General features: G+C 38.9%; 1 pseudogene; it reads right to left on the bottom strand.

The window, feature by feature from the left end:
- Nucleotides 1-17,751: 17,751 nt before the first annotated feature.
- Nucleotides 17,752-18,980, bottom strand: LOC107611991 (mediator of RNA polymerase II transcription subunit 9-like; annotated as a pseudogene).
- Between the last annotated feature and the right edge of the window lie 3,042 nt (nucleotides 18,981-22,022).

Genomic DNA, 22,022 nt, shown 5'->3' with positions numbered 1-22,022 from the left:
GGACGAACAGTTTAAGCAAACAAAGCAGCAGCTATCAAGGCAAATAGCAGAAGAATGCCAAGCAGTTCAATTAAGAAGTGGGAAAACATTAAATACCCCACCTCAAGGCATCAAAAAGTCAAGAAATGAGCAACCCACCAAAGATTCACCTGAGGACAGTAAGAGCCCAGGGAAAAATAATTCTGGCACTAAAACGCCAGAAAATTGGTGGAAGGCTGGCGCTGAACGCCCAGACCATGCCCACAACTGGCGTTCAACGCCAGAAACAAGGCAGGATTGGCGTTCAACGCCAGAAATGGGCAAGAATCTGGCGTTGAACGCCCAAATAGGGCAGGATCCAGCGTTGAACGCCCAAAATGGGCCCATTTCTGGCGTTCAGGCACCAGGAACAGACAAGGAGCTAGCGTCCAGTTTCACTCCAGCTTCTAACTCTGACACTCAAGTGCCAGTGAGGGATCAGACACACACAAATGCTGATAACAACCCCTCTAAAAAGGCTTCTTCAACCACTTCTGTAGGCAATAAACCTGCAGCAACTAAGGTTGAAGAATATAAAGCTAAGATACCTTATCCTCAAAAACTCCGGAAAGAGGAGCAGGATAAGCAATTTGCTCGCTTTGCAGATTACCTCAGGACTCTTGAAATAAAGATTCCATTTGCAGAAGCACTTGAGCAAATACCTTCTTATGCCAAGTTCATGAAAGAGATCTTAAGTCATAAGAAGGATTGGAGAGAAACAGAAAGAGTTCTCCTCACTGAAGAATGCAGTGCAGTCATTCTGAAGAGCTTTCCTGAAAAGCTTAAAGACCCTGGGAGCTTTCTGATACCATGCATATTAGAAGATAATTGTACCAAGACAGCTTTATGCGATCTTGGGGCAAGCATCAACCTAATACCTGCATCCACTATCAGGAAGCTTGGCTTAACTGAAGAAGTTAAACCAACCCGGATATGTCTCCAACTTGCTGATGGTTCCACTAAATACCCATCAGGCGTGATTGAGGACATGATTGTCAGAGTTGGGCCATTCGCCTTTCCCACTGACTTTGTTGTGCTGGAAATGGAGGAGCACAAGAGTGCTACTCTCATTTTAGGAAGACCCTTCCTAGCAACTGGACGATCCCTCATTGACGTCCAACAGGGGGAAATAACTCTGAGAGTCAACGATGATGAGTTCAAGTTGAACGCTGTCAAAGCCATGCAGCATCCAGACACATCAACAGACTGCATGAAAGTTGATCTTATTGACTCTTTGGTAGAAGAGATCAACATGGCTGAGAGTCTCGAATCAGAGTTGGAAGACATCTTTAAAGATGTTCAGCCTGATTTGGAGGATTCAGGGGACATGAAAGAGCCTCTGAACTTTCTTCTGAAAGAGGAAAAACCTCCTAAACCCGAGCTCAAGCCACTACCACCATCCTTGAAATATGCATTTCTGGGAAAAGGTGACACTTTTCTAGTGATCATAAGCTCTGCTTTAAATTCACAGGAAGAGGAAGCACTTATTCAAGTGCTAAGGACACACAAGACAGCTCTTGGGTGGTCCATAGGTGACCTTAAGGGCATAAGCCCAGCTAGATGCATGCACAAAATCTTATTGGAGGATAATGCCAAACCAGTGGTTCAACCACAAAGGCGGCTAAATCCAGCCATGAAAGAAGTGGTGCAGAAAGAGGTCACCAAATTACTGGAGGCTGGGATTATTTATCCTATTTCTGATAGCCCCTGGGTGAGCCCTGTTCAAGTCGTCCCAAAAAAGGGAGGCATGACAGTGATTCATAATGAAAAAAATGAACTGGTTCCTACAAGAACAGTTACGGGGTGGCGCATGTGTATTGACTACAGAAGGCTCAATACAGCCACCAGAAAGGATCATTTTCCTTTGCCATTCATAGACCAGATGCTAGAAAGACTAGCAGGTCATGATTATTACTGCTTTTTGGATGGCTACTCAGGCTATAACCAGATTGCAGTAGATCCCCAGGATCAAGAGAAAACAGCATTCACATGTCCATCTGGAGTGTTTGCTTATAGAAGGATGCCATTTGGGCTATGTAATGCGCCTGCAACCTTCCAGAGATGCATGCTCTCTATTTTCTCTGATATGGTGGAAAAATTTCTAGAAGTCTTCATGGATGACTTCTCAGTATATGGAGACTCATTCAGCTCCTGTCTTGATCACCTGAAACTTGTTCTGAAAAGATGCCAAGAGACCAACCTAGTTTTAAACTGGGAAAAGTGTCACTTCATGGTAACTGAAGGAATTGTTCTTGGGCATAAAATCTCAAACAAGGGAATAGAGGTGGATCAAGCAAAAATAGAGGTAATTGAAAAATTACCACCACCTGCCAATGTTAAGGCAATCAGAAGCTTTCTGGGGCATGCAGGATTCTATAGGAGGTTTATAAAGGATTTTTCAAAAATTGCAAAACCTCTAAGCAATCTGCTAGCTGCTGACACGCCATTTGTGTTTGACATAAAGTGCCTGCAGGCGTTTGAAACGCTGAAAGCTAAGCTGGTCACAGCACCAGTCATTTCTACACCAGACTGGACATTACCATTTGAGCTGATGTGTGATACTAGTGATCATGCCATTGGTGCAGTATTGGGACAGAGGCATGACAAGCTTCTGTATGTCATTTATTATGCCAGTCGCGTTCTAAATGATGCCCAGAAAAATTACACAACCACAGAAAAAGAATTACTTGCAGTGGTTTATGCCGTTGACAAGTTCAGATCATACTTAGTAGGATCAAAAGTGATTGTGTATACTGACCATGCTGCTCTTAAATATCTACTCACAAAGCAGGATTCAAAACCCAGGCTCATCAGATGGGTATTGCTTCTGCAAGAGTTTGATATAGAAATAAGAGACAAAAAAGGGACAGAGAACCAAGTGGCTGATCATCTGTCCCGGATAGAGCCAGTGGAAGGGACGCCCCCCCTTCTCTGGAGATCTCTGAGACGTTTCCTGATGAGCATTTATTCGCCATTCAGGAAGCACCATGGTTTGCCGATATTGCAAACTATAAAGCTGCAAGGTTCATACCCAAGGAGTACAACAGGATACAAAAGAAGAAATTAATTACTGATGCAAAGTACTACTTGTGGGATGAACCTTATCTCTTTAAGAGATGTGCAGACGGAATTATCCGTAGGTGTGTGCCTAGAGAAGAAGCACAGAGGATCCTGTGGCATTGCCACAGATCTCAATATGGAGGCCATTTCGGAGGTGAGCGAACAGCCACCAAGGTCCTCCAATGTGGCTTCTATTGGCCCACACTCTATAAAGATTCCCGAGAGTTTGTACGTAATTGTGACAGTTGCCAAAGAGCTGGTAATCTGCCTCATGGTTACGCCATGCCTCAACAAGGAATCTTGGAAATTGAGTTGTTTGACGTATGGGGAATTGACTTCATGGGACCTTTGCCACACCCACCAATGATACTAAAACAGTGCTGAAGTTCCTCCAGAAGCATATCTTTAGCAGGTTTGGTGTCCCTAGAGTACTAATCAGTGATGGGGGCACTCACTTCTGCAATAAACAGCTTTACTCCGCCATGGTTCGGTATGGAATTCGCCACAAGGTGGCCACTCCATATCATCCACAAACCAATGGGCAAGCTGAAGTCTCTAATAGAGAATTAAAGAGAATCCTGGAACGGACAGTAAATACCCGTAAAAAGGATTGGGCAAGGAGCTTGGATGATGCTCTGTGGGCTTACAGAACAGCATTCAAGACCCCTGTAGGGACCTCTCCATACCAACTGGTGTATGGTAAGGCATGTCACCTGCCCGTGGAACTGGAACATAAGGCCTACTGGGCAACCAGATTCCTAAACTTTGATGCCAAATTAGCAGGAGAAAAAAGATTGCTCCAGCTAAATGAGCTAGAGGAGTTCAGATTCACAGCTTTCGAAAATGCCAAGCTATATAAAGAAAAATAAAAAAAGTGGCATGACAAAAAGCTGTCATCTAGAATCTTTGAACCAGGACAGAAGGTTCTGTTGTTTAACTCTAGACTCAGGCTATTCCCCGGGAAACTGAAATCCCGGTGGAGGGGACCATACGTGATTACAAGTGTATCACCATATGGTTATGTGGAGCTTCAAGATATTGATTCTGATAAGAAGTTCATTGTCAATGGATAGAGAATCAAGCATTATCTAGAAGGCAACATTGAGCAAGAATGCTCAAGGCTGAAGCTAGATTAAAAGCTCAGCAAGGTCCAGCTAAGGACATTAAAGAAGCGCTTGTTGGGAGGCAACCCAATTTTTTATGGTTTTTCATGTTTTATTAGGTTCATGATCATGTGGAGTCACAAAATAAATATTAAAAATTGAAAATGGAATCAAAAACAGCAGAAGAAAAATCACACCCTGGAGGAAGCACCTGTCTGGCGTTCAACGCCAGAACAGAGCATGGTTCTGGCGCTGAACGCCCAAAATGGGCAACATCCTGGCGCTGAACGCCCAGAACAAGCATGGTTCTGGCGTTCAACGCCAGAAATGGCTAGTAAATGGGCGTTGAATGCCCAAAATGGGTACCAACCTGGCGCTGAACGCCCAGAGTTGTGTGCAAGGGCATTTTGCATGCCCAAATTGGTGCAGGGATGTAAATGCCTTGACACCTCAAGATCTGTGGACCTCACAGGATCATTTCAAGATCTGTGGACCCCACAGAATTCCCACCTTCCCTCCTCATAATCCTAGTTTTTTTCTTTCCACATCTTCTTCTTCTTCTATTCCCTCTTCTTTTGCTCGAGGGCGAGCAACATTCTAAGTTTGGTGTGGTAAAACAATTATGTGAAGGATCTATAGCTCAGTGGTAGAACATGTGGCTGCAAATCAAGAGATACCTCACGGGATGCACTTCCCTCCACATAATTATTGGAAGCAACTGAGGATAGAAATACCAAAAATCACTAGGAATCAAGCCACAAAGGCAAGGAAGAGACATAAAAGAGCTCAAGAACATCATTGGTGCCTCAAGAAGGAAATGCCATCATCACTAAGGTGGACTCGTTCCTTGTTCTTACTTTCTCTGTTTTTCTTTTTCTCTATGTTAAGTGCTTATCTATGTTTGTGTCTTCATTACATGATCATTAGTAGTAATTAGTGTCTAGTTTGATTTTATCCCCAATTAAGTTATAGTCTATTTTTCTCATCATCAGCAAACATGAATAAAATAGTAGATCTTTTGAATAGGCAATAAAATTTCGAGTTTTTAATAAGAAAAATTCTAATTAGTAACATGTGGTGGCAATGCTTTCTGTCTTCTGAATGAATGCTTGAACAGTGCATATGTCTTTTGAATTTGTTGTTTAAGACTGTTAAAAATGTTGGCTCTTGAAAGAATGATGAACATGAGACATGTTATTGATTATCTGAAAAATCATAAAAATGATTCTTGAAGCAAGAAAAAGCAGCAAAGAACAAAGCTTGCAGAAAAAAAAATAATAATAGAAAGAAAAAGAAAAAGCAAGCAGAAAAAGCCAAAAGCTCTTAAAACCAAGAGGCAAGAGCAAACAGCCAATAACCCTTAAAACCAAAAGGCAAGGGCAAATAAAAAGGATCCCAAGGCTTTGAGCATCAGTGGATAGGAGGGCCTAAAGGAATAAAATCCTGGTCTAAGCGGCTAAACCAAGCTGTCCCTAACCATGTGCTTGTGGCGTGAAGGTGTCAAGTAAAAACTTGAGACTGAGCGGTTAAAGTCAAGGTCCAAAGCAAAAGAAGAGTGTGCTTAAGAACTCTGGACACCTCTAATTGGGGACTTTAGCAAAGCTGAGTCACAATCTAAAAGGTTCACCCAATTATGTATCTGTGGCATTTATGTATCCGGTGGTAATACTGGAAAACAAAGTGCTTAGGGCCACGGCCAAGACTCATAAAATAGCTGTGTTCAAGAATCATCACACTCAAATAGGAGAATCAATAACACTATCTGAATTCTAAGTTCCTATAGATTCCAATCACTCTGAACTTCAATGGATAAAGTGAGATGCCAAAACTGTTCAGAAGCAAAAAGCTACTAGTCCCGCTCATCTAATTAGAGTCTGAGCTCCACTCAAAAACTCTGAGATATTATTGCTTCTCAACCTATTAGTCTTCTATTTTATTTGTCTAGTTGCTTGAGGACAAGCAACAGTTTAAGTTTGGTGTTGTGATGAGCGGATATTTTATACGCTTTTTGGGGTTAATTTCATATAGTTTTTGGTATGTTTTAGTTAGTTTTTAGTCTATTTCCATTAGTTTTTAGGAAAAATTCATATTTCTGGACTTTACTATGAGTTGTGTTTTTTTCTGTAATTTCAGGTATTTTTCTGGCTGAAATTGAAGGAGCTGAGCAAAAATCTGATTCGGGCTGAAAAAGGACTGCTGATGTTGTTGGATTCTGACCTCCCTGCACTCAAAGTGGATTTTCTGGAGCTACAGAACTCGAAATGGCATGCTTCTAATTGCGTTGGAAAGTAGACATCTAGGGCTTTCCAGAAATATATAATAGTTCATACTTTGCACAAGGATAGACGACGTAAACTGGCGTTCAACGCCAGTTCTCTGCCCAATTCTGGCGTCCAGCGCCAGAAAAGGATCAAAAGCTGGAGTTGAACGCCCAAACTGGCACAAAAACTGGCGTTCAACTCCACAAATGGCCTCTGCACGTGACTCACTTAAATCTCAGCCCCAGCACACACCAAGTGGGCCGCAGAAGTGGATCTCTGCATCATCCACCATAGTCTAATCATTTTTTGTAAACCTAGGCTACTAGTTTAGTATTTAAACAACTTTTAGAGACTTATTTTGTATCTCATGACATTTTAGATCTAAACTTTGTATTCTCTGACGGCATGAGTCTCTAAACCCCATTGTTGGGGGTGAGGAGCTCTGCTGTGTCTCGATGAATTAATGCAAGTATTTCTGTTTTCCATTCAAACACGCTTGTTCCTATCTAAGATGTTCATTCGCGCTTAACTGTGATGAAGGTGATGATCTGTGACATTCATCACCTTCCTCAAACCACGAACGTGTGCCTGACAACCACCTCCATTCTATATCCGATTGAATGAGTATCTCTTAGATTCCTTAATCAGAATCTCCGTGGTATAAGCTAGAACTGATGGCGGCATTCATGAGAATCCGGAAAGTCTAAACCTTGTCTGTGGTATTCCGAGTAGGATTCAAGGATTGAATAACTGTGACGAGCTTCAAACTCCTGAAGGCTGGGCGTTAGTGACAGACGTAAAAGGATAGTAAATCCTATTCCAACCGGATCGAGAACCAACCGGTGATTAGCCGTGCTGTGACAGAGCGCGTGAGCGTAGTTTTCACTGGAAGGATGGAAGGTAGCCATTGACAACGGTGATCCACCAACACACAGCTTGCCATAGGAGGACGTGCGTGCGTGAACAAGAAGACAGAGGAAAGCAGAGATTCAGAAGACAAAGCATCTCCAAAATTCCAACATATTCTCCATTACTGCATAACAAGTAACCTTTAATCCATGCTCTATTGTTTATTTGCAATTCAACTGATAAACATAATTGACTTCCTGACTAAGATTTACAAGATAACCATAGATTGCTTCAAACCAACAATCTCCGTGGGATTCGACCCTTACTCACGTGAGGTATTACTTGGACGACCCAGTGCACTTGCTGGTTAGTGGTACGCGTTGTGAAAAGTGTGATTCACAATTCGTGCACCACTAACTCACTAATTTTAATTTACTAATTTCTTCTTCAAATTCTAACCATACTAACCCTTTTGATCTCTTTTCTGTTTATTTTCACTTTCCTCTAACTTTCTAACCATGGCATATTGATTATTTTTCCATTTAACATAAATTCAATCACATTTCATATACTCATTTTCCTTATTTTATTTCTCCTTTGCCGCTTTGAGTTTCCTTTGTTTAATTGCCTATTTGCTTTACTATTTTTATCCATATCCCGGTTTTCTGTTTTTCAGGATGTCTGCCTCACAAAGGAAAGGAAAAGGCAAGGCTACTAGCAAGCGCAAGCCAGGAGATTCCTCCCAGTCCATCATTGCCCTCATGCACGATTCCTCATGGCGGGTGAAGAACTTCACACAGCAGGAAAAAGCTGACCAGCTGCTCCCTGCAAATGATCCTATAAAATTTTCAAACCGGTACTGTGAGCTGAAGTACCCGGATTTTGCAAACTCCAGAAATCTATACCTGGAGCAAACTCTGAAGATTCTAGAAGCACTCCAGCAGTACACCACTGAGCAAATCAAGCAAAGGGGCTGGTTCTTTCTGGAGAGAACACTGACAGAGGTCAACGCATCTTGGGTCCGGGAATTCTACTGCAACTACTACCTCACCACCCTAGATGCCGTAAACCTGAGAGGAAAACAAATTCTGGTCACTGAAGAGGCCTTGGAGGACATTCTCCGGCTCCCAGCCAAGTCCGATCAGCCTGATGGTTATTCAAAGGCTGAGGAGGACATGCGTCAGATGCAGTTTGATTGGGATGCCGTGAAGGCACGGATAGCTCTCGACCCGACAGTTCCTTGGGAGATGGGTCAGGACACCATCATGCCTCGAAGGATCAAGAGAGCGTACTTAAATGATGAGGCTCGGTTATGGCATCAGATCTTGAGTAATTATGTGATGCCGAGTACTCACGAGACAGAGATCCCGGCTGCTATGATCACCCTCTTTTGGTGTGTGATGGAGGGGAAGGACCTTTATTTGCCCCGCTTTATCCGGCATTTTATGGCCAGGGTCCACGTCCGAGGCACCCTCCCTTTTCTGTATTTGGTTACACAGCTAGGCCGTCGAGCTGACGTGCCATGGGAGGATGCCGATGAGAGACCACCAGCGGCGGATTGCAGGAAGATCATTCCTCACAGCAGGAACTTCTTACCTTTGGGCTACAGACCACTACCCTTCACTGCTACCGATGAGCCAGTCCCACCGTCTGCTGGACCCTCTTCATCCACAGCTGCCACTGCTGCTCCTGCTGCTACCACTGCACCTTCACCTGCCTCTGAGCCCATATACCGCCTCGTGCACCGCCTATTCCGACAGCTTGATCAGATGGAGCGCCGTAACCAGCGCCGGTATGAGAGATTGGAGCGTCGCAACAAGCGACGCTATGAGCACCTGAAGCTGATGATACGATCCGGCGACATCCCCTCTGAGCCCGACACACCATCTGAGCCATCAGAGGAGGAGGAGGATGGGCACGAGGAGGAGACTCATTTTCAGGAGGAGACCCATCAGCAGGCAGCCACAGAGCAGGCTGCCTCGCATCAGGAGGTTATGCCCCAGATAGAGGTTGCGGATCCGGAGATCCCGATCCAGTCAGCCCCACCTCTACAGCAGCCAGACCCTCAGCCCACCACCACCACAGAGCCTCCAGCTGCCATCCCTACCAATGATGACACCCCTTCACACCCGGCTTGATTGAGCATCGGGGACGATGCTTCATTTTAAGTGTGGGGAGGTCGCCATCTCTGGCGTTTATTTTGGTGAACCACTACATACTTTTTTTTTTTATTTTGAATATTTTTCTGTATTTTTCTTTTTACTGTTATTTTCTGAGTACTTATACATTGCTTTTATGTATTTTTACTCTATTTTTGCATATTGCATCTTTAGTTCATATTTTTAGTTCTTTAGTTTAGTTTACAATTCTGATTTATTAGTGGATTAATTAGTATAGTTTACCCTTTTTAGCATAAGATAGTATAGTTTAAATTGAAAAATATAAAAAGGAAGTAAGCTAGGAAATTGAACATATTAGATTTAAATCCATAAACCTTGTATATAGCATTACATGATGTATTAAGCTGACAACATTTCATCAAGGAGGAACATAAAAACTTTAAAAGCTACCCTAAATAATTTTTTTATGAGAATAATGGGAATTTTTAACTAAACCTGTATAACATATATGAATGATATATGATGCTTGAGTTAGAGAACACACAGCCTATGAGTCTTGAGCTTAATTGTATGGTTGCATTCAAACCATAACTTCATTCCTGTGTGTTTCGCTTCTTTTTATTCTGATGTTCTTTACTTTGCTTTAATCTATATGTCCAATTATAGAATATAGAATAGATACATACCAAAAGAATGATTGAGGCCATCATTTAATTTTAGCTCACTTACCCCAAATTAGCCTACCTTTCACATCACCCTTGTCAGCCCCCTTGAGCCTTTAAAATTCCTTTTATTTTATTTAGCCACACTACTAGCCTTAAGCAGAAAAACAAAATAAAATCCCAAGTTGAATCCTTGGTTAGCTTAAGATAGAAAATTATGAATAGATTAGAACATGGGAAACCTATTGGGAACATGGATGATAGAAAAAAAAAGGGTAGAGAAGTTAAAAGAAATAAAATAAATTTGGAAAGCATGCTCATGAGAAAATCAAGGTGATTTAATTGCCATGTGCCTTGAAAAAAAAATTCAGCATTTAATAAAAGGGGATACAAAAGAAATTCCCCAATGCAAAATAAAAGCAATGCACATGGAATAAAAAAATAAAAAGTGAAACATGAGCATGTAACAATAAGTGGGATAATATGGGAAAATAGGTAAAGAGATTTTGTTTTACTAAATATGTATGTTAAGGTGAGATCTTAGTCTAATTAAGGATTCACTTATTAGCTCACTTGACCCTATACATAAATCCTTACCTTTACCTTGACCCCATTACAACCTCAATTAAAGACCTCATGACTTTTTGGTATGACTATATTTTATAATTATTGATTGGTTAGATGAAAAACAAAGCTATAGAAAGTAAGAATAAAAAGAAAAGTAGAGTGAATAAACCCAGTAAACACTGAGTGACTAGAGGGTAAACACAAAATCCAGTGAGGGTTCAATAACTCATCAACATATATCTGTACTTAATTTACTAATTGTTTTGCAAGTTTGTACAATATTTTCTTTCCCATCTCATTTGCTGAAATGCTTCATTATTTAAGGGTTGGCTATACATATACATGACTCCTTGAGAATATGAACTAACTTGACTACATGTAAGCTTTATATATGAGTGAATAATTTAGAGTTGCATGATGCATCATTCATTTAGGTAGTTGAATTTAAATAGGTTGCATTGCATGACATTCCATCACTTTAACCTTAATTATTTATCTTGGGTTTAGCATGAGGACATGCTAGTGTTTAAGTGTGGGGAGGTTGATAAACCCATATTTCATGAGTTATTTTGTGCTTAATTTGAGTGATTTATTCAATCCTCCACCTACTTATTCATATTAACTGCATGGTTTTACTTTCCCTTCCTTATTATGTCATATTGTGAAAAACATGTTTTTTTAAGCTTTAAAAATTAATTATTTTAATTACCTTTATTTCCATTCGATGCCGTGATTAGTGTGTTGAGTAGTTTCAGATTTTCTAAGGCAGAATGACTTAAAGGATGGAAAAGGAAACATACAAAAATGGAAGGAGAAAGCAAAACGGAGCTTTGAAGGAAACGGGTATTCACGCGATCGCATGGACGACGCAATCGCGTGCCAGAAGCGAAGATGTAGCGACGCGGCCGCATGACTGACGCGACCGCGCGACATAAGCAGAACGCATACGACGCGGACGCGTGACTGACGCGACCGCGTGGCAAGGAAAAGCTCCGAATGACGCGACCACGTGACCCACGCAGACGCGTGACAGAGGCCACGTATCAGAAATTACAGAATACGCCCCCAGCGATTTCTGAAGCCCTTTTTGGCCCAGATCCAAGTACAGACAGCATAGACCAGAGGTTATAAAGTGTGGGAATGCATCCATTCAAAAGAGAGCTCGCATATTTTATTTTTCAATGATTTAGATTTAGTTGAGAGGGAGATCTTCTCCTCTCTCTCTTAGGATTTAGGATTTCTTCTTGCTTTAAGAGTGACTCTCAATCCAGGTTTTATATTTCTATGTTTTAAACTTCCCTTTCACTTTATTTATTTATTTCAGTATCTGAGTTGGTTATTTACCTTTATAATTGAATCTATGAATTCTTCCATGTTACAGACTGTTATTTGAATTAATGATAATTGAGATATTTTCAGTTTATGATTGTTCTCTTTGATTTAAGTTACCATTGCTTCCCATCTAAGGACATTTTTATTATTCCAGCAATTTTACTTTTTCCCCTTTTGGTCTTGGTTAAGAATTCAGTAACTCAACAGTTATTAAACTCAACATAATTGATAATCGTTATCTTGCTAATTGAGCTAAACTTAAGTAATCCCAACATTTTCTTAGGAAATAAATAGGATTCAAAGGTCAATTTAATTAGTCTCTTGACTTTCCTTTGCCCTAGTAAAGGTTGACCAAGTGGAGTTTAGATTCAACTTTCATTATAGTTGAGAGAGATAACTACGTTGGACCTCCAACTTCTCTTACCTTGCCAAAAGTCTGCTTTACAGTATTTATTTATTTTAATTGCCATTTACTTTACTTGTCATTTAAATTACTTGCTTCTCATCTTCTAAACCCTGATTACAACCTTTATAGCCAATAATAAGAACATACCTCCTCGCAGTTCCTTGAGAAGACGACCCAAGGTTTGAATACTCGGTTAACAATTTTTAAAGGGGTTTGTTACTTGTGACACCCAAAATGTTTGTACGAAGGGATTTTTGTCGGTTTAGAGACTATATCTACAACGCGACTGTTTTTATGACATTCTTTACTGGCAAAAATCCTAACGTCAAAGGTAATGAAATTTTAAGTTTCATAGATGGTTATTCGGGGTATAACCAGATCTTTATAGCTAAAGATGATGTATCAGAAACTGCTTTTTGATGCCCTGGGGCATTAGGTACATATGAGGGGGCGATAATGCCCTTTGGTTTAAAAAATGTTGGTGAGATGTATCAACCTGCCATGAATATTATTTTTCATGAATTTATTGGGAAATTTATGGAAGTATATATTAATGATGTTATGGTCAAGTCGAACTTGATGGACCAACATCTCGATCATTTACGGCAGGCATTCAGCACGATGCGTAGAAAGGGATTGAAAATGAGTCCTTTGAAGTGTGCATTTGGTGTGTCTGCAGGAAACTTTTTGAGTTTCATGTTCCATAAGAAAGGGATTGTCATTGATCAAAATAAAGCTAAAGAAATCCTGGATTTACCTCCTCCCAGATCGAAGAAGGAAGTACAATCTTTCTTTGGGAAGGTCAATTACCTTTGACGATTCATATCGAATCTTTCTGGTTGGACTTGTATCTTTGCATCTTAAGTTAAACTCAAAGATGAGTCACAGTATATATGGACAGAGGAACATCAAAAAGCATTTGATTTGATTAAAAATTACATGCCCAAAGCACTAGTGATGGCAACTGTTCGTCTTCATGAGCCTTTAAAATTGTATATCACAACATCTATAAATACTATCGGATGCATGCTGGCACAAAATGATGAGGAAAGATATGAAAGGGTTATTTATTACTTGAGTAGAGTGCTAACTAATATATTGAATCGAGGTATTCTTCCATCAAAAAATTGTATTTGCCTCTTTTTTATGCTTGTATAAAGCTAAAATGTTATATGGTTGCAAGGACTATCAAGGTGGTTGCTCAAAGGGATTTGATAAAATATATTTTATCCTCTCCAATGTTACGAGGCCGATTAGACAAATAGATGTTAGCTTTGACAGAGTTTGATCTGCAATATATTCCAGCTAAGGTTGTTAAAGGACAGGTTACTGTAGATTTTCTAGTAGATCGATCGAATAATCCCAATGACCAGGGGGCAAATCTTATCGATGTGGTTTCTGAATATTGTAAGATATATTTTAATGGCTCGAAACATAAGGATGATTCTGGAGTTAGGATTTTGATTATTTCTCCAAAAGGTGTCCCGTCAGAATTTTTTTTGAGTTAAAATATTCTTGTTCGAATAATGTCGCTGAGTTAAGCTTTGATATTGGGATTAGAAAATTTGATTGAGAAAGGAGCATCAGATATTCAAATTCTTGGAGACTCCTAATTGGTGTTAAAATAGTTATCATAGGAATTTAAATGTAATAATGAGAAGTTACAAAACTATTTGTCGATAGCATGGGAGTTGTTGGTGTCTTTTCAAAAAGTATCTTTGGTTTATATTCCAAGGATTCGAAATGAAAATCGCTAATGATTTAGTACAAATTGCATCCAAGTATAGGATACTTCCTGAAACCTTAGAAATATTGGGAAAGGTACGTCAAATTCTAGTACCTATAGAAGAGAGGAAAGTTTTAACAATAGATGATTGGGATGATGATGATTGGAGAAAACCGATTGCAGAATATCTAAAAGATCCAAGTGTTCGAGTCGATCAAAAAGTTAAAATAAAGACAATGAATTTTGTGATGAGTTATATAAAAAATGAATCGACGGGAGTCTTATGAGGTGCTTGAGTCAAACTGAGAAAGATATCGCTCTGGGAGAAGTTCATCGAGGCATATGCGATGCTCATCAAGCTAGAGAAAGAATGAAGTGGGTACTTCAACGAGATCGAGTATATTGGCCGTCTATGATTAAAGATTAAGTAGACTATGTAAAAGTGTGTCAAGCGTGTCAACAACATGGGGGTGATACAACAAATTCCAACTTCTGAGTTACATTCGATTATCAAACCTTGGCCATTTTGTGGTTGGGCTTTGGATTTGATAATTCATCCCCCATCGTCGAAGAACCATAAGTTTATCTTGGTAGCCATTGACTACTTTACAAAATGGGTTGAGGGTATTCTTTTAGTAGAGGCAGGTCAGAATAAGATTATCGATTTTATAGAAGAATACATAATTCATCAATTCGGGATTCCTCAAACATTGAGCACTGATTAGGGTACTATGTTTACTGGCCAGCGTATCAACAATTTTGCAGCATTGAGGAATATTACTATGGTGACCTCAACTCCATATTACGCTCAAGCAAATGGTCAGGTAGAAGCTGCAAATAAGATTTTAATCAATTGATTAAGAAGCAAATTGGTCAAAGGCCTATAACGTGGCATGAGACTTTAAGTCAAGTGTTATGGGCTTATCGAAATTCACACAGAGGGTCAATTAATACGTCTCCTTATAAATTGGTTTATGGTCATTGATAAACCACTATTTTATGGTTTATCTTGTACTCAATTGAGTGGTTTTTATTAACTCTTTACCCACTTATTCATACTATTTGCATGGTTTTATATTTCCTTCCTAATTATGTGTTTTGATTGAAAACATGCTTCTTTGATCTTATATTTGCTTGTTATCAATCCTCTCTTATTACCATTAGATTCCTTGATATGTGTGTTAAGTGTTTTCAGATATTATAAGGCAGGAATGGCTTGGAGGATGGAAAGGAAGCATGCAAAAGTGGAAGGAATACAAGAAGTTGGAGAAATTGCTAAGCTGTCCAGCCTGACCTCTTCGCACTCAAACGGCTATAACTTTAGCTACAGAGGTCCAAATGATGCGGTTCCAGTTGCGTTGGAAAGCTAACATTCGGGGCTTCGATTTGATATATAATATGCTATAGTTTCTTTGACGCTAGGCGACGCGACCGCGTGATCCATGCAGCCGTGTCGCAGTGACAGAAATCAGCGTGTTTGAATTCTTCTCCAGCGATTTCTGGGCTGTTTCTGACCCAGTTTGTGGCCCAGAAAACACATATTAGAGGCTATAAAGTGGGGGAATACATCCATTCAAAAACAAGCTTTCACATTCACAATTTTAGGAGTAGATATAGTTTTTAGAGAGAGAGGTTCTCTCCTCTCTCTTAGGATTAGGATTTAGGACTTCTCTTAGTTTTAGGAGTGATTCTCAATCCCAGGTTCAATGTTCTTTTTATTTATTTCTCCAATTTAATTTGTATGGCAGATTTAAGTTCTTTTGTGAATGCAATTCAAGATATTTTTAGACTTAATTTTGCCTTGCTTTATTTATATGAATGCTTTTAATTTAGATATTTTCCCTTTTAGTCTTGGTTAAGAAATCAGTAACTCAAGAATTATCCAACTCAATAGCATAATTGATAATTGTTATCCTTGCTAATTGAATTGATCTTCAATAATCCCAATCTTTTCTTAGGAATTAACTAGGATTCAAAGATCTGACTAATTAGTCCCTTGACTTTCCTTTGCTTTAGTGAAGGTTAACTAAGTGGAATTAAGATTCAAATTTCATTATTATTGATAAGGATAACTAAGTCTGGAGTTCCAATTTCTCATACCTTGCCAAAATTTTATATTTCAGTTATATATTTATTTTTATTGCTTTGAAAATATACCTGTGCCCATTGCCCAAACTCCAAATTTCCCCAATTTATAAAACTCATAACCAATAATAAGAACATACTTCCCTGCAATCACTACAAGAAAACACGTCTTTTGCCACGCTTTTAAAGCGTGGCGAAAAGCTGAAAAAAGCGTGGCGATAGCTTTTCGCCACGCTTTTTGAGCTACCGCCACGCTTTTGAAAGGGTGACCTATCAAAGGGTGGCGGTTGCTCTATCGCCACGCTTTTTGCAGCCTATTGCCACGCTTTTTGTTTGCCACGTTTTTTTACAAACTGCCACTTGTAAAAGCGTGGCTGTAGGTGGGAAATACGGCCACGCTTTTAAAGCGTGGCGATAGGCAGAGATATGGCCACACTGTAAAAGCGTGGCGATAGGGCAGATCCGGCCACGCTTATCGAGCGTGACAGTAGACCAGATATGGCCACGCTTTTAAAGCGTGGCAAAAACAGGAGATAAGGCAAAAGCGTGGTAATAGAGGAGGTATGGCCACGCTTGAAAAGCGTGGCGAAAAAGCTTAGATACAGCCACGCTTTCTAAGCGTGGCAATAGACAGAGATATGGCCATATGGCCACGTTTTTAAAGCGTGGCAAAAAAGATGGTCAGTAACCTAGTTCCCTTTTTAATCTTCATAAATAAAACCTTATATGAATTCATAGATAATTTTATAATTTAGTTAATGAACAATAATCAAGTAATCCAACTTTCATAAAATTGTCACCAAAATAAGTGTGTGATCACATAACAACATACACTAACAAAATACCAAAAGTAAAAATCATAACTACTCATGAATTCCTAATAAAAGTCTTCTTCAAAATACCAAAAGTGAAAGTCATAACTTCTCATGAAATTCCTAATACATGAATTAGAATTCCTAATCAAAGTCTTCTTGTACTTCATGCCAAGATATAAAAACTTCATGTATCATTGCAAGGTAAATTGTTTTGACCTGTGCCCTGTAAAATAAAAAACACAAATGAACAACTACAAATGAAAAATGGATGATGCAGTAAACTTCAGCCCACTAATTTTCTAACAATCAGATTTGACATCAAACTTAATTTTTGTAACATAAAAAGCATTCTAACAATCAGATTTAATTTTGCTACATATATCCACTAATCTGCACAAGGATTCTCAAAATCTCCTTTAAATTTGATATCAAACAAACAACTTATTGTTCAATAAATAAATCTGATTTATAGCATCTGAAAACGTGATACAACATTCATGTTCCCTCAGCCAATGTTTGATATTCTAGAGGATCCAAATCCTAATCCTTGGCTACATTGAGATAGTAGAACATAAATCTAATTCTGAGACATGCTATTGAACAACGTATCAAGTGTAAATCTTAGCAATTTTGTTAATTTTAAGTTGGAAACTGGAGATACACATCTAGTAAAACAAGGAAGCTACAATCTCTCGATAAACAATACAATATTTGTGGTTTTTAGCCAACCTGAAAATTGACAGGCTCCTATGGCTCAGACTTAACAAGCTCCTCGACAGAATTTCAGTAATTAGCAATCAAGTCTCTGTAACAAGGAGAAAAATGAATACGTGTTTAGCATCAAGCAACTCAATCAAACATAGATATCAGATAAACATAGCACTAACCTTCGTTGATTTAGCAATTGCTCACTTTCTTCTAGCTTCTTGTTCTGTCCCTCAAATGTCTGCATTTAGCATCATCCAGAAAGTACAAACTCATATTAGACCAAGAATAGTACCGGTATAAAACAGCAAGTTAAAGACTCAGCTTTTCTACTGTTTAAAGAACAATCATATCAAGATGCAGAATAGAATATGTATCATTCTTCTTTTCTGTGTTGGTCGATGCAGGTGTTTTTTTAATTATCATGCATAGGTTGGACACATAAGTATAAATGCTAAAACCTCAAACCCAGCTCAAGACACACATAAATACACAAGTGCACACATGAGTGTACCTAGTACCAAAACCATAATAAAATTATTCAGTTTCAGCACACTTTTGAAGCTAAATATTTAGAAGTTCAAGTGTTTAATTAAATATGCCAATCCTCTATGTAGCAACCAATGTATGTAAAAGCAAAGCATAAATAAGAAACATATTTTACAACAGAAACAGAAATTGGAGAATTGCTAAATACCATCGCCTTGGTGCTAATGGAGTCAGAGATTGAGTTCAACAGTTGCTGGCACTTCTCAAAATGGGTGCTCAATTCAGTGATCTATAACCAACAAAACCAACCAAATATGACATAAATGACTATTCAAACTTTCAAACAACCCTCAATTGGAAAGTTCAATTGTCAAAACGAAAAAGGAAAAAAAAAGGTGATTGATATTGAACAAAACAATAAAAACAACGCAAAAAAAATGAATGAAATTTAAAATATATCATACCAATGCATCTGACTGTTGATCTGGAGTCCCATGCTCGATAACCTCAGCCAAATTCTCAACCAGCTATACCCAAAAATAAAACTAAAAAATTAAATATAAATCATAACAAAGCAATAATAACAATGAAGTTAAGGGGAAACTGGGTTAAGGTTACATGTAAGAGGTGGTAGTGTGAGGCCAGTGATTGGTGAAGGTTCTGCTGCTGCTGCTGCTGCTGTTGCTGCTGTTGTTGTTGTTGTTGCTGCTGCTGCAGAAGAAGTTGCTGCTGTTGTGGGTTGGGATCATTGTCCAGTTTCCTCCTGAAGAAAACTGATCCATCGATTCAATTCAATTCTGCCCTTTGCAAATGCAAATTAGGGTTCGAGCACCAACAATACCACTATTGTTTCTACATTAACCACCAAATACCATTAGAAGTATAGAGGATGCAAAAGCCCCTAGTATTACTTGAAAAATACACAAAAGCAAAATTGACACATCAATGAATAATCACGGTATATGTATGAACTATGAACTATGCAAAAGCCCTTCCAGCTCATCAATTACAAGAATAGTACTAGGTCTAAGTGAAAATAGTATAAATAAGAGTAAAACTAGTGGAATAATTGTATGCAACAGTGATGAAATGAAATTTCCTTCTCATTGACTATGTTCTTCTCTAATTCCTCTTCTAAATTATAATAATTCTTCTTCTCCCTTATTACACACTCATCCAAATATTCACCCTGATTCTTAATTCCATTCATACACCATTCTTAAGATAACAACAAGAACAACAAATATACCAGTGAGAGGACGATACCGACGGAACGAAGAAATGCTGCAGCCAGAGGAAGGGAGGGAATCACAGCGGCAGAGTGAGAAGAGAAATCAGGGGCAGAGGATACGGCGAAGGCTGGGTTTCCTTTTCGACCTTTTTTTTTCAATGGATAACTAACAAAAAAATTCATCTCTTTAATAAATGGTGAACCGGTTTAATTAATAAACTTTTGTTTGGTAAGGATGTTAGAATTTTATGCACTTGTATATATAAAGTTTGCAGCCAAAACAAAAGTGATATATCTGTAAATTTGGATCCAACAACAAGAAGTAGTCCAAGTGAAGAAACACCCAAAATAATCAAAATGAAACTTTTCTGCAGCAAGCATCATTAACCCTTAAAATTAAAAATGACAAATTTCTCATTCTAACACAAGCATAGTAAGCTATGTTCTTTAACTGTGATTGCAATAGAACCAGAAATCAAATAAATCATCAACAAAAATTCAAAAACAGCAACAAATAATCAACAAAAACCATGAAATCAATAAATCAACAAAAATTCAAAAACAACAGAGCCAGAAATTCAAAAATAGCAGCAGCAGCATAGCAAAGCTATTTTTATCAATAATTTCAACAAAAACACAAAACCCTGTAATCTTATCCATGATTTCACTTCCAGAAACAGAGTTAATCAACTAAGAACAAGCAAGAATGAGGGTATCAATTAATCATCAAGCAGTAAGCCAGTAACAGAGTTAATCAACCAAGAACAAGCCAGCAACTACAAACAAAGCGTTTTCAAGAAGTAGTGGCTTAAGAAAGCAGCAAACAAACACACCTGAGTCGCATAAGTCCACTGAAAAGGGCTTTTCTCTGCATTGAGCTGAAAGAAAAGATTCAAAAGAACACATTATGCTTCAATTTAGAGAAACTTAAAAACACGATTACTTGATTCACTGCTATCTACGATAGCAAATTTTACCCTAACTATTCTGCACAATCTTTTTAACTTGATCACACACACACACACAAAAATTGTTCAACCTTTATGTAAAAACTATGATCGATACCTACATTCCAGTTGCTAACGAATTCTGAAGTAAAAAATTTTATTCACAAAGACTATGTTCGCCACTTAATTAGCTATAATTAAAGAAGCCTAGCAGGATACTGAAATCCAGTAATCTACCGAGTCTCACGAAAATGACAGAATAAGTTAAAAGGAATCAAGTGAGAGATAAGCGAATTGAGCACGATGAGAGTGAAGCAGAAGTCATTCTCAAACAGGAACTACAGCTTCCTCAGATCAACAAGCACACGCAAATCATCTTTCAAATAACAATAAAAAACGAAGGAAAGTAAAGAAAAACCTAATTATCAAAAGCTAGTAAACGAAACGGCGATCAAAGAGAGAATTGAAGTGAGGAAGGGTTTATGAAAGAGAGAGAGAGAGTACGTACATCTTTGAACTGAAGGAGGCCATAAGGTCGCCGAGGTAGGAGACAGTGCGATGAGCGGATTCGATGAGCGGAAGAAGAACAAGAAAGAGAAGAAGAGTATGAAGATGAAGATGAAGATTAACAAGATGAAGAAGAAGTGGTTTCGAGTGACGAAGGCTAAGGGCGAAGGGCGAAGGGTGAAGGGTGAAGGGCGAAGCTAAGTGCGAGGGTAATGGTGGGAGGCGCTCTTCCAGGCTTAGGGTTTCGAGTGATTAGGGTTAGTGTCTTTGGGTTGGGGACCGGGTTGGGAGCCGGGTTGGGGGCCGGGTTAGGGTCAATGGGTTGGAGCCCCTCTCGCCACGCTTTTAAAACGTCACTGTTTTGTCCTACGGCCACGCTTTTGAAGCGTAGCAGAAAATAACCTTTTGGCCACGCTTTTAAAGCGTGCCAAAAGAGTACTAGGATATGGCCACGCTTTGTAAGCGTGGCCGTAATGAAACATGTCGCCACGCTTTTAAAACGTCCTTGTTTCTCTCTATCGCTACGCTTTTGAAGCGTGGCAAAAAAAAAGCGTGGCCGTTTCTCTAATCAATTGCCACCCATACAAAAGCGTGGCTGTTGATACTTTTTGCCACGCTTTTGAAGCGTGGCAATAAAAAAAGTGGCCAAATCTCTAATCTATCGCCACCCTCATAAAAGCGTGGCCATTGACCACTTTTGGCCACGCTTTTGAAGCGTGGCAAGAAAAAAGCGTGGCCATAGGCCTTTTTTCTTGTAGTGAATTCCTTGAGAAGACGACCCGAGGTTTGAATACTCGGTTATCAATTTCAAAGGGGTTTGTTACTTGTGACAACCAAACGTTTGTATGAAAGAACTTTTGAAGGTTTAGAAACTATACTTGCAACGAGGATTTATCCGCAAATTTCTAGACCACGCAAAAGTTCTCTCATCAAAATGGCGCCATTGCCGGGGAATTGCAAACGTGTGCCTTATTATTTGTTATTGTAAATATTTTTTTGCTTTTTGTTTGTTTATTTGTTTTTATTTTTGTTTTTATTTTTGCTTTTTCATAAATTAAGAGGTTATTTGTTTTTATTTAGTTATTAAAAAAAATTTCAAAAATTTGTTCTTAGTGTTCATCTTGATCTTCAAGTTGTTC

Source organism: Arachis ipaensis, chromosome B8 (genome assembly GCF_059453495.1).
Source record: "Arachis ipaensis isolate K30076 ecotype BB chromosome B8, ASM5945349v1, whole genome shotgun sequence".
Lineage (NCBI taxonomy): Eukaryota > Viridiplantae > Streptophyta > Magnoliopsida > Fabales > Fabaceae > Arachis > Arachis ipaensis.
Note: the sequence above shows the minus strand (reverse complement) of the source record. Positions and strands in the feature narration are given on the sequence as shown.